The sequence below is a fragment of the Haemaphysalis longicornis genome, unplaced genomic scaffold, assembly GCF_048455015.1.
Source record: "Haemaphysalis longicornis isolate Haplotype H1 unplaced genomic scaffold, Haemaphysalis longicornis Haplotype H1 scaffold_5, whole genome shotgun sequence".
In the NCBI taxonomy this organism is placed as follows: Eukaryota; Metazoa; Arthropoda; class Arachnida; order Ixodida; family Ixodidae; genus Haemaphysalis; species Haemaphysalis longicornis.
The window spans coordinates 203,787,957-203,800,297 of NW_027526385.1; the positions used below are offsets into that span (position 1 = coordinate 203,787,957).

Below are 12,341 nucleotides of genomic sequence, written 5' to 3' on the forward strand. Positions count from 1 at the left end.
CTTGTGCCATGTAAGCGGCGGAGATTGAGGCTGGTGTAGAAGCTTGCCTTGAAACGCTGCAAGCTAGTCGAAGGCAATTTGAAGCCAGCTTCAAGAACATTAAAACGCGGACATTGGCAGCAAAAAAAAACTGAAGTGTTGAGCATATGCATGACGAGATGGCACCACTGTCTACTCAGCAAAAAGAGTTTACGGCCACGAGGAGACGAGAAACAGCATAGATGATGCCAAAGTATAGAGATCTTTTGTGCTTTCTCGAACTCTTTCCGTGTTACTTGGGATCAATCTGAATCTCTTACCATAGATGTGCTCTTATATACGCCGATGCTCTCCCACTAAGGGACATCGCTAAGGGACATTGCTAAGGGACTTTTTCCACCTAAAAAATCTCGCCCATTAATCATCATCATCATCAGCACCACCAGCCTATCTACGAACACTGCAGGGAAAAGGCCTCTCCCATGATTCTCCAATTACCCCGCTCCTGTGCCAACTGTGACCAATTTATCTCTGCAAACTTCTTGATCTCATCTTCCCATCTATCTTTCTCTCTGCCCCTGCTACGCTTACCTTCCGTAGGAATCTACTCTGTTACCTTTAATGACCAACGGTTATTTTGTCTACGCATTACATGTCCTGCCCACGTCCATTTCTTCTTCTTAATCTCTACTAATATGTCCCTAACACGCGTTTGTTCCCTGACCCACTCCGCTCTCTTCTTGAATCTTAATGTTACACATATCATTTGCCGCTCTATTGCCCTCTGAGTCTTTCTCAATTTAAGTTGAACCCTCTTAGTGAACCTCCAAGTCTCTTCCCCTGAGGTGAGCACTGATAAGATGCAGCTGTCATACACTTTTTTCTTCAGTTTCAATAGAATCTGCTATTCATTATCTGAGAATGTCTGCCGTATGCAGTCCGCCCCAATCTGATTTTTCTAATTATCTCTGCATCATGGTTAGGATCTGGGGTCACAACTTGGCCCAATTAGATATATTGTTTTACGACTTCTACTACCCCGCCCCTATCCCAAACTGTGTAATGTCCCGAGGTTATTGATCATTATTTTAGTTTTCTGCATATTAATTTTCAGGCCCACGGTTCTACTATGTTCGTCTAGCGCGGAAAGCATTTTTTACAATTCGTCCCCGGAGTTACTCAGCAAGGTAACGTCATCAGCAAATCTGAGGTTACTGATGTATTCTCCATTAACCCTTACTCGCACCTGTTACCGATCCAACGTTTTGAATACTTCTTGTAAACATGCTGTGAATAACATTAGAGAGATTGTGTATCCTTGTCTGACGCTCTTCCTTATAGGTTTCTTACTGCTCTCCTAATGGAGGATGATGAAAGCTGTGGAGCCATTGTAGATATCATCTAATATTTTTACATAATGCTCATCTACCCCCTGGTTCCCTAATTCCTGAATGACTGCTAGGGTTTCGACCGAGTCAAATGTTTTCTCATAATCTATGAAGCCTATATATAAGGGTTCAGTGTACTCAGTGCACTTCTCTATCACCTGAGTGATCGTGTGACTATGGTCTATTGTTGAATAATCTTTTCGGTACCCTGCTTGTTCTTTAGGTTGAACAAAATCTAAGGTTGCAGAAATTCTGTTAGCGATTACCTTTGTAAGTACCTTGAACAGTTGACAGTAAGCTGATCGGCCTGTAATTTTTCAAGTCCTCCATGTCACCTTTCTTATGGATTAAGATGATGTTCGCGCTCTTCCAAGATTCCGGTACGCTTGCGTTCATTAGGCATTGCGTATACAGGTTTGCAGTTTTTTAAGTACAAATTCTGCGCCAGCCTTCTTGAGGTCTGCTGTTATCTGATCCTCACCAAGTGCTTTGCCACCTTTTATTTCTTTCAAAGCCTTCCTTACTTCTTCGGTCGTTACTGGGGGGATGTCTATCGCCTCTGAACTACTTCCTCCTTGGGTATTATCCTGGATGTCCCGGCTACCGTACAGATTCTTATAGAACTCCTCGGCTACTGTGACTATTTTATGTCTATTTGTGATGACATTGCCTTGCTATCTTTAGGTGCAGACAACTGATTTTTCCCCACGCCAAGACGCATCTTTGCTTCCAGGCTACCTCCGTTCTTTACAGCGTATTCGATTCTCTGCATATTATACTTCCGTATGTCAGTTGTCTTACGCCTTTTCATTACATCGAATGTTCTGCTAGTTCTATTCTGTCACCTATTGTTGATATTGTCATGGTTTGCAGTTTCATTATTTGATCTTTCGTCTCCTTGGAAAGTTTATCTGTATCCTGTCTAGCCATCGTGCCCCCGAGTCCTACTGCAGACTCCGTGATAATGTGTGTAAGGTTAGCGCTGGCTTCCTGTGTCGTAAGCTCGGCTTCCTCGGTAAGAGCTGAATATCGGTTATGCAGCGCGATCTTGAATTCTTCTACTTTACGCGTTACTGTGAGCTCTTTATTCGGCTTCTTTCGTACTTGCTTACTACGGTCCCTTCTCAGATCTAGATTATTTCGAGATCTTACTATATGGTGGTCACTACACTTTACCCTTCCGAGCACTTCCACATCCTCCACGACGCAAGGATTATCGCATAATATGAAGTCTGTTTCATTTTTATCGTCCCCCTTCGGGCTCCTCCAAGTCCAAATGTGGCTGTCCCGTTTACGGAAGAAGTTATTCATTATGCGAAGGTTTTTCCGTTTTGCAAACTCAACTAGTATGTTCCCCCTGCTATTTCTACAGCCCAGACCATAGTTCCCAACAGCCTTGTCTCCACCCTGATTATTGCCTAATTTAGCATTTAAGTCCCCTTAACTACGGTATACTGTGAATTTACTTTAGCCATTGCTGATTCTACATCTTCATAGAAGCGTTCCACTACCTGTTCGTCGTGGCTAGTTGTGGGGGCATAGCCCAGTACCACCTTGAGCCTCGTACTTTTTTTTGAGCCCAATTACAAGACATTCTGCCCTTTCGTTAATGATATAGTATTCTTCTATGTTGCCAGCTATGATTTTATTGACTAGAAATCCCATTCCAAGTTCTCTTCTGCCCTCTAACCACGGCGATATAGAACGTGTCCGTTTTTCAGCACCATAAATGCGTTACCTGTTCTCTTAACCTCACTGCGCCAAATGTAATCCCATTTGATGCCCTTTAATTCCTAGAACAACAGCTCTACACTCGCTTCACTAGACAAGGTTATCGTGTTACCCGTTGCCAGTTTCAGATTCCAATGGCAGCCTGTCCGGGTCCTGGGATCCTTAGCACCCTCTGCTGCATCACAGGTCTGACCGCCGCTTTGGTCAGTTGCTTCGCAGACACCTGAGACTGAGGGCTGAGGGTTCATTGGCGTATTCAAGGGAGGTAGTGGCCATTACTACACCAGGGTGGCCAATCCTGCTCTGGTGAGGGAGTGCGTTACCGGCAATGGTCGCCGGGGCCAGACCGCGCCCCAAGGTCCAACTGCAATTTGAAACATGGGATTTGAAACCGGGATTTGAAATATGGTTTTCCTGCAGGCGAGGCGGAAGCTCTACCTCTACGTCACCGTGCACCGCACGCCGGTGCAGCGGTATTGTAGACACGCAAATAAACGGTGGCGTCGATGCACGGCGGGCGATTAGCGCGGCTCTCGAAGGTTCGAAGTTTGGATTCCTAGTCGGCGGCCAGTGGCTACGAAGAAAAAGGCACGTATCGTAGCATTGTTCTGTAAACCCGCAGCTTATTTTCTTCCCCTGCCGGAGACTCACCTGGATCCTGGAAGTGTGGCTAACGCGAATGCGTGAGTGCTTTCTGAGATGGCTTTTAACAACACGTCAAGGGATTAACGCGCTCGAGAACTTCGAAATTAAAATTTCTTCGCTGCTGTGCCAGTGGCTTACAAAGAAAGAGCAGAATACAAGTGCACATTTTGTAGCATTGTTCTGTAAACCCGCAGCTTATTTTCTTCCCATGGCGGACACTGACGTGGGTTCCGGGTAGCTGTAATCTTGAGTAGCGTAATTCTGGGTGACTGTAATCCCGGGTAACTGGGTTCCGAGTAGCTGGTAACTGCGACTACTTACTTTTAACTTAGGGGTTTGTAACTGTAACAAAAACTACCATTACAGTTACTCTCTTTTTGATAAAAACATATCCTACAGAAAGACTCGTTAAAGACCGACGCACAGTTAATGCTTTTGTTTTCAGACGTTCTTATTCTGTATATGCTTCCCGCATTTCCTCAACACGGCTCCCATTGCAGTTTAGAGGAGGAGAGGCTACGAGGACTACCTTCCCTGCAGAAAGGTAGAGATGACTTTTTAAAGTTGTTCTCCTTCACCTTGAGTATCAAACAAAAGAGAGAGAGAGACACTTTGAACACTGCAGAGGTCAGCCACACAAACCGCGAGGCATCCACATCCGATGGGGGTGAATATAGGGAGGGAAAAAAGAAAAGGGGGAAGAAGTACGCAATAACCATGAAAGAGAGGAAGAAGAAAAGGAAGTCAGTTTGAAACGTAGGAAAATTGACAGCATTAGGAGGGAAATAAAGAAACCTGGGGATATCAAGGTTAAAGAACTTCGAGTAATCCCGTGTCAGACAGAAAAGGTTAAAAGAGGCTTTGTCTCTTGCGTGATTTTGCCACGGATCAAGAAGGTGATGCAATAGTAAGGAAAATGACCATTGTTGCCACGACTGTTCACTGTTATATCCAATATATTGTTATAACTGCTATTGTTATGAGTAGGATGGACTGTATAATTGAAGTTTGCCTTACAATGGTGTCAGTGTTATTTTAACGAGGCAACCTTTTGAATGAACCAAACTTGAATTTTGTCTTCATAGCCAGTTGAACGCTATCCCTTAATATGCCCATTTTCATGCAGTTCTTAAGATTTGAAAAAAAAACGATCAAATAATTTCGTCCCCTAAGAAACTGTAAGAAAGGTTATAATCATGTTTGAATATTTCTCTACTGCTACGCTAGAAATTCGTGAAAAGCTAACCTCGTTCGCGAAAAGCCAACCTCGAGAACCCCTCCTTACCGCAGCGATGGCTCAGGGGTATAGCGCTCGCCTCGTATGCTGGCGGTACCTGGTTAGAATCACGGTTCCGCCGAGAACTGACCAGTTTTTCTAATGGGTACGGGAGTCCCTGGTGGAGTGCGGGCCCTTCAATGGGGATTCAACGCCTGGAAAACTGCCTTTACCTTTGCGAGGGGCCCCTAACCCTTGTCCATCTGGCGGGGCCCCCGGACCTCATGTCGCGTTGTGCCATTGCCTAGGATTAATAAATCTGGCGGCATGTCCTGCCACATGTGCTGGCAAGTTGAGCGTCCACCGTGGTTTTGGAACGCACCATAGGCATTCTTGTGCCTTGGTGGTCACGGGCACCTACCGATAAAATATGTACAAGCGACTCCCGGGCCTGGCGCTCGGCCCTTGTGTGGGACTAAAAGGCTTTAGAGGTTCCCCATGCTTCCACGGGAACACGGCCCCATGGAAAGGGGCGGCTGCTAAAACACAGGAACTTTTGTTTGGCCGGTGTTATAACCGACTCGTAGAAAACAAGATTCACTTCAACAACAATAATGCTACCGGTGAAATATCCTAAGTCGTACGAGAACAGACACCTACTAACAATGAGTCTCGTTTTAGCCAACGTACGTCCGCGGAAGTTCGCTCTAGGCGAAGTGGCCACGGTCCGTTTTATATATCGGTTTCTCTAAAACATTATTCGTAAGCATAAGAAGACATGTGCACTAACATCAACAGTTGATACAATCAGTATGACCTTTCATTCTACTATAGACCTGGCTACAGCCGCACATTTCTGATCATAAATTATTTTTAACCTCTCCAACCATTATCGGTTTTTCGTTGCTACCATGCGTTGCGATCGCGGAGGGGTGTCCTTCTAACTTTTTAAAGATATCCCATTTTTGTAGTCATGTTCAAAGTAACCAAGAAATACTTTGGGCCATCTTCGAGCTACACTTTCGAAAACTTATTCGTTGTGTTTTTTACCTTCCGCCTTGTAACTCTGTCACAATTCGTTACTAACACACGTGATACTATCATCCTTGTTTACACACGTTTTCCTTATATACTGTTGTTTCTACAGTACATGGTGACTTCACCACTCTAAACATACCTTAGGAATAAAAATCACCAGCATCACGCCCCTTTAAACCTTATCTTGAGTATTTCAATACCCATGGTATGTTTTTCTTTCACCCAGTTTATTAGGCAGCCAACAGGATGAACCTATACTACTGCCCACAAAACCAATCTTGCACTCACCCCAGGCCATTACATGTTCCAGTATTGCACTGTTACCCAGCTTGAGCGACAACCCTATGTTATCGTTTAACACAAATTTACCACGTTCGAAATATAAAAATAGGACAAAAACGAATCGGCTTAACATATCACTCAATTTTAGACGCATTAATCAAGAAATATTCAATTATTTGACACGTAGCTCGCAGATTCTGACCGTCTCTTTGCATAGTCTAGTTGGGATATGTTTTTTGTTAAAATATGAACTAACATGTTAGTACACACCCATTCGTACTATAAGGTCTAGCAATAACTCGCGGTGGTACTATATTCACTGTAAACGCTTATCAATCTGCAAGAAACGTATGTACAACTCAGTCTGGCTGTTTCCCAGCTTTGTTTTGTAGCCTTCCTATAAAGCACACTAAAAAGATCAGGTCAAGGCTCTTACAAATGGCAAAAAAGTTTTGGTAAATATTACAGTGCCGTCAATGTAAGAACTGACCATGCAATGTTTTCCGCCCTAAAAGACCCCCTAAACATTGCGATTCTTTACCACTATCTGATAAAAGTATTAGTGAATAGTAAAAATTAGGTAGATAGTAGAAAGTACGTGGTAGAAATCACCTAGAAACTGATAGTAGAAATGTTAAGAAGAAATGGGCGTGGCCAGGGAATGTAATGCGAAGGCAAGATAACCGTTAGACAGTAATGGTAACAGAGTGAATCACTAGAGAAGGCAAGCGTGGGAGGTATATGGGCAGATCAGCAGAAACCCAGGCAGCACAGGACAGTCCGGACTTACTCAAGGTGGTACACTGTGGCCGGTGATTTTCTGTACGACCTTTTTCCGGCAGCCGTGTTCGTCCCGTGTCCAAATGTGCGCCTATTGGCCGTATACGGCCGCAGTCCTAAGGGCTGTCCAACGGCCATTGTCCGTCTGCCAGTCGACCGAATTACGTTCATCCGGCCAGATTCCAGGCATAGTACACCGGTCACGGGAACGTATCCAGAGGAACAACCATTGAGAGTGACCGACTGCTGTCTGAGAGAAATCTACTCTGCTAGTCATACAATAACCGATTCATTCAGTTTATAGCCCGCAATGTATTAACAAGAAGCTGATATGGAACACCTCCAAATGCTTTTTTTTGCAGTACAAGAAAATACAGTCAACTACTTTAAGCTTATCTCTTGCTAGAGCCAAATCGTGTGTGAACTCAACAAGCTGCGTTGAGCTTGAAAACCCCGACGTAATTTGTGTTTGCTAGGATGCTGGCGATTATGTTTGAACAAATGAGTCATTTTTGAAGTGTAGCTCAGCTCACCTTCAAACACCGCAACTATAATAATCCAGGCTTCGTCATTCGCAAGGCTTTGTTGTTATGGGACATTTAAATTAACACGTTTTTCCAAGTACACAGTCATGAAATCCCATGAAGTCGGTTACGAAGTTGAGCCAACCACTGCACGAGCTTAGCCTCATCTACGTTTCTCGCCAACAAAATAGTGCAGCATTGTTTTTTGAAGTAATATAGTAAAAACAATAGCCGAAAACATGCGCTTTTGAGCGCCCTTGCCTTTGATTAGGAGTCCTTCACAAGGCGCTGGTTGAGCTCCTACATGGCAGCCGATTGCTCGACGCCTTTTAAGGCCATTTATTTTGCTGAACCCCCGCCAACTCGGGTAGAACATCTCTGCAGGGTCGATGTCTTCAATTCTCTTCATTTTGTGATGGGGCGAATTGCCTCGATCTGATGCGTCGACGAAGCCGGTGGGCGAGGCGTGGTAGCGGTTATGACTGGCGAGGATTAGCTCACCCAATGGTGTGCCACAGTTTTCTTGTTGCACTAAATGGCTGTCCGATGGTTTAAATTGTTCCCTGGTAATGTCCAGTGAGTACTTGCACCTTGCCGATTCACGCAGAACACTCATTAGTTTTTGTAAAATGAAGTTCGTTTATTTAAAGCGTACAAACACCGAGCGGATATAACACGCGTCTGCGTCATTGGGCTCCCTAACGCTCTTTCTTTCCCCAAAGAAAAACTGGTCCTACAATGGTGGGTCTCCTTCCAAACAGGTCTGTGCATGAATTTTCGGCGCGAGACCCATGCCGTTGTTCGGCTGTACGCCGCTTACCGAAAGAATGATGTATAACGTGAGACCTGACATAGGCTGGTCTCCTCTTGAACACCGGTTGCCAAAACTTCTGCGGCCGTTAGCTTGCCATGCTTCGGCCGAGGACCGCCAACAGAATGAAAAATATACATTCTGGGGCCGTGCGTAGGCCCGTCTCCTGTATAACACCGTTTTTCCGAAGAAAACGAATATTCTGCCGCTGGACTCGTGGTTCACCGTTGAAAGAGCGAATGCAATGAAGCCGCGCTCTGGCTGGTCTTCTTTCGAACACCAGCTGCCACATGAATAAGGATATTCTGTAGGCGGTCGCTTGCCACGCTTCGGATGAACACCGCTTCCCGAAGGAAAATGAATGACCTATAGCCGTACTTCGGCCGTTCTCTTTCTCATCTTCGGCAGTCGAAAGTGAACTGAATATCTGACATCCGGGTAGCTGCCGTTGCACGTCCGAACACGGGCGGCCGGAAAAATGCCGAAGCTCTGGTTGCCGAATGTTGGTCGCTCATCGTATTATCAGTGGCTGCCATAACCTGTATGCTGGCCGGACATGCTAGAAAGCGGCCATAGACGGGCCGCTCTTTGGAACACTTTCTGTGCCGCCTGGGTGTTGCTCAGAGGGGTACTCTTCGGTTGGGCTTCGCGCGCGGGCTGCATTCCCCCTTCACGATGGAGTCCGGGCAGCGCCCGGCGCTCGCTTCTCTTCTGCTCTGAATGTTTGGGTAAATCTCTGCCTCTGATCGACGCACTCAGCTGGAACATCGGGTGACGTGAATCTCTTGAAGAAGCCTGTGCTGGCAAACTCGTGAATGCTGACGGTGCAGCTTCACGTACCACGCTCGGCGGCCCCCTGAACGGATCCTGGAAGCGGTCGTACCCGCTACTACGATCGCCGTTCGGGTAGCATGGTGGCGGAGATCACCATCCTGATCCGGGCAAAACACGGGAACAACTGGTCACCTGTCACCAGCTGAAAGCCATCGCGCTCTGCGCAGGCTACACGCGTACCTGCCAGGGGCACACAGCGGAGCGCGCCAATCGAGGACAGCTGCCCCTGAAAGGCGAATTCCCTTATGACTCCTCCGGTAACCGCGGATCACAAGGCGACCGGGTGGCAATCGAGGAACCGAACGCAACCCTCATGTCGACTACGACCAAGAGGTGCAGGTTGCGGACTGGCGTCAGCCATTTTAGTTTGGGAAATGAGGAGGGCGCATATGAGTCCGCAGTCATCCGGGAAGCTTGCCGCAGCAAGCTGGAGCGAGCGAGTGAAATGACTGACTGATATGAAGCTGAACGCTGTAACGAACTGAACAAGGGAACAGAGACAGGCTAGTTGGTGCATGATGCTACTTAGAAAAAAACAGCCCTAACAACGATGCGACAGCGAGCAACTTGCTAATCTTTACTCCCTGTCGTATCCTTTTTTGTCGCAGTATTTTCTAAGTGAACGCTGTGCTTCTGCTGGTACCAGTAATCTGCGTAACAATGCTGCGCTTTAAGCCCGTCTGCACTGTTCTGATGAAGTGTATGTTGTCAGTCTCGGTGGAACTGTTTCGGGACTTCAGCCTTTCTGGGGTGCTTTTACTGAAATAGCAACAACCGGAGCTCTACTATGAAGATGGAAACATGGTCCAGGACGCGTTTGTCAAGGACCTTCATTTCCTCATACTTGGTGTTGACGGCGAGCAGGTGAGTGCAATTATGCTCGGTCGGTAAGTCTGAATTCTGCAGAAACGATTCTCCAGATACGATTCTTCAAAAACGATTCTATAGAAATTGCTGCTATGTCCCTTTCGATGGCTTGGCTCACGAAGTCATGGCGGTGGTGTACATCCTCCAAGGCAGACGGCAGCGAAGCCGGGCGACAGGATAGCACGCGGCACGAGCGCGAGCAGCGAACAGCATCTGAAATCAGCTGGATCCCAAGGAATCCATTCAGTCGACATTCATTCAGTCCGGTCGATTCGGTTTGTGGTTTCATCTCCAGGATTTCGGCACCAGAATGTCGCAGAAAGCGACGGAGAAAATGGCCAAGCAGCCGATCGTCCGATTCCTGTGGCAGAACACGAGCCACTGACACGAGCCACGAGGATCTAGCTATGCCCGTCGCCGCGTGCCCGTGCGAGCCGCCTCTTTATTATCATCATACACTCCCGGTGCTATTGAGCCCGCCTTGTATCCGATGCCTTCCCCTAGGTAGGGATGTGCCACAACTACCGGCTACAACAAATGCCACCAAAAACACCTGCCGGACTTTTTCAACCGATCGCTGTATCATTGCAGCACTTCCATCACATCGCAATGAATCTTCTCGGCCCGGTTACTGTGGTAGGGCCTGACGAATAGTTGATTGTCGTAGTGATCGACTGCATGACACTCAATACAAAGACCGGTCTCTTGAGAGGGTACTGCAGAAGGAATTTTAGAGTTCCTTTTTTATGTATTTGTGCTGCGACATGGTGACTCTGAGGTTCTGATCACAGATCGCAGAAGTGCATTCCACGGCGGAGCTCATGCAAATCGTGCTACAGTACACCAAACACGGATCACCGGTGGACAACGGCGTACAAATCTTATACAAACGGACTAACGCAACACTCAAACAAGACAATAGACGATATGCTGTGTATGTACGTCGAAGTCAGCATAAAACATGGGACGAAATAATCTCTTATGTCCTGTTCGAGTACAATAAAGCTGTACCAAAAACTACGTGAGTAATTCAATTCGAGCTTCCATACGGTCCACAGCCGACGTTTCTTCTCTACACCATGCAGGCACGCGTGCATAATGAGGACCTGAACGCGGACGTCCAGGATACCTGTACCATATGAACGAAGCCCGCCAGATTGCTTGCCTACGTACTACGGACCAGCATCTGCAGGATTCTGAACACTACAACCTCCTAAGTGGAGACGCCGAATATCACCCTTGTGAACCTAGGTGCATTTGTCACCCACTCGACCACTCGAACGTACTGAAAAGAGCCTGGAACGGTACTTCGGGCCTTGCAGAGCCCATTGACCACTTGGCCAACCCATTTATGAGGTTATCACTGAAAGTGATTCCGGCACACTCGGGCGACGGACGTTGCACGAGGTCACAAGCGCTTCAAACGAAGTGGCGCTGTCTTCGGCTACTTGACACTATTAGAGTGGCTATTGGTGACTGCTTGTTTGTGCTTGCTCGCTAGCGGCTATCGCGAGAATCGCCCTACGCAGGTCCGGTTGAGGATTTCCGTTTTACGCAGCAGGCTTTTTAAGCCTCATAACTGCGTTGTCATGGCGTCGCCAAAAGAAGACCCGAATACGATAAAGCGGACGTGTAAGGTGCTTTATTGAGTCAACCTTGGTGTGACGGAAGTGCATATTTTACCACTTACCTCGAGAAGACGACGCAGCTCGCAAGACGCTGTGAACACGCAATATCAGGACCGCAAAAAAGGACGCCCACCATGCAAGCTTGCCCATACCACTTCGGTCAAAACGACAACCACCTCCAGTTCAGCAGCTACATGCTTTTTACTGTGATCAAGCCGCATTGAATGTGCACTGCGTGTTTTCTATCGGCGCGCTTCCGCAGTGTTCTCTACTTGTGTTCTCTACTTCTAAATTTCTCGTGAAATATACCAGACAAAATGAATATTATTTCGCCAACGTATGCCCTAAAACATACGGAAAAAAATCGCAATTGTAACCGGCATCAGCAAATGCTTGTGGATGAGCTTACTCGTTCGCTCCTGGGAGGCACGGGGACCTCAATCCAAAATGCAGAATTTTCGCGATGCCAAAAGCATTTTTTTCTTATCTGCTCTGCCGAGTCTAACAAATATTATATTAGAGACCGACATATAGTGACACCCAAAGAGAAGCCAGGAAACGAAGGCCCCCTCATAATTAAATACCGATGGCGGTCACAAATATCACAAGACAGGCACT

At 46.7% G+C, this 12,341-nt stretch overlaps 1 pseudogene; it reads left to right on the forward strand.

Moving 5' to 3' along the window:
- The first annotated feature begins 10,029 nt into the window (after nucleotides 1–10,029).
- The window catches only part of LOC144140080 (RILP-like protein 1), a 37,706-nt pseudogene continuing 35,394 nt past the window's right edge, over nucleotides 10,030–12,341 (forward strand).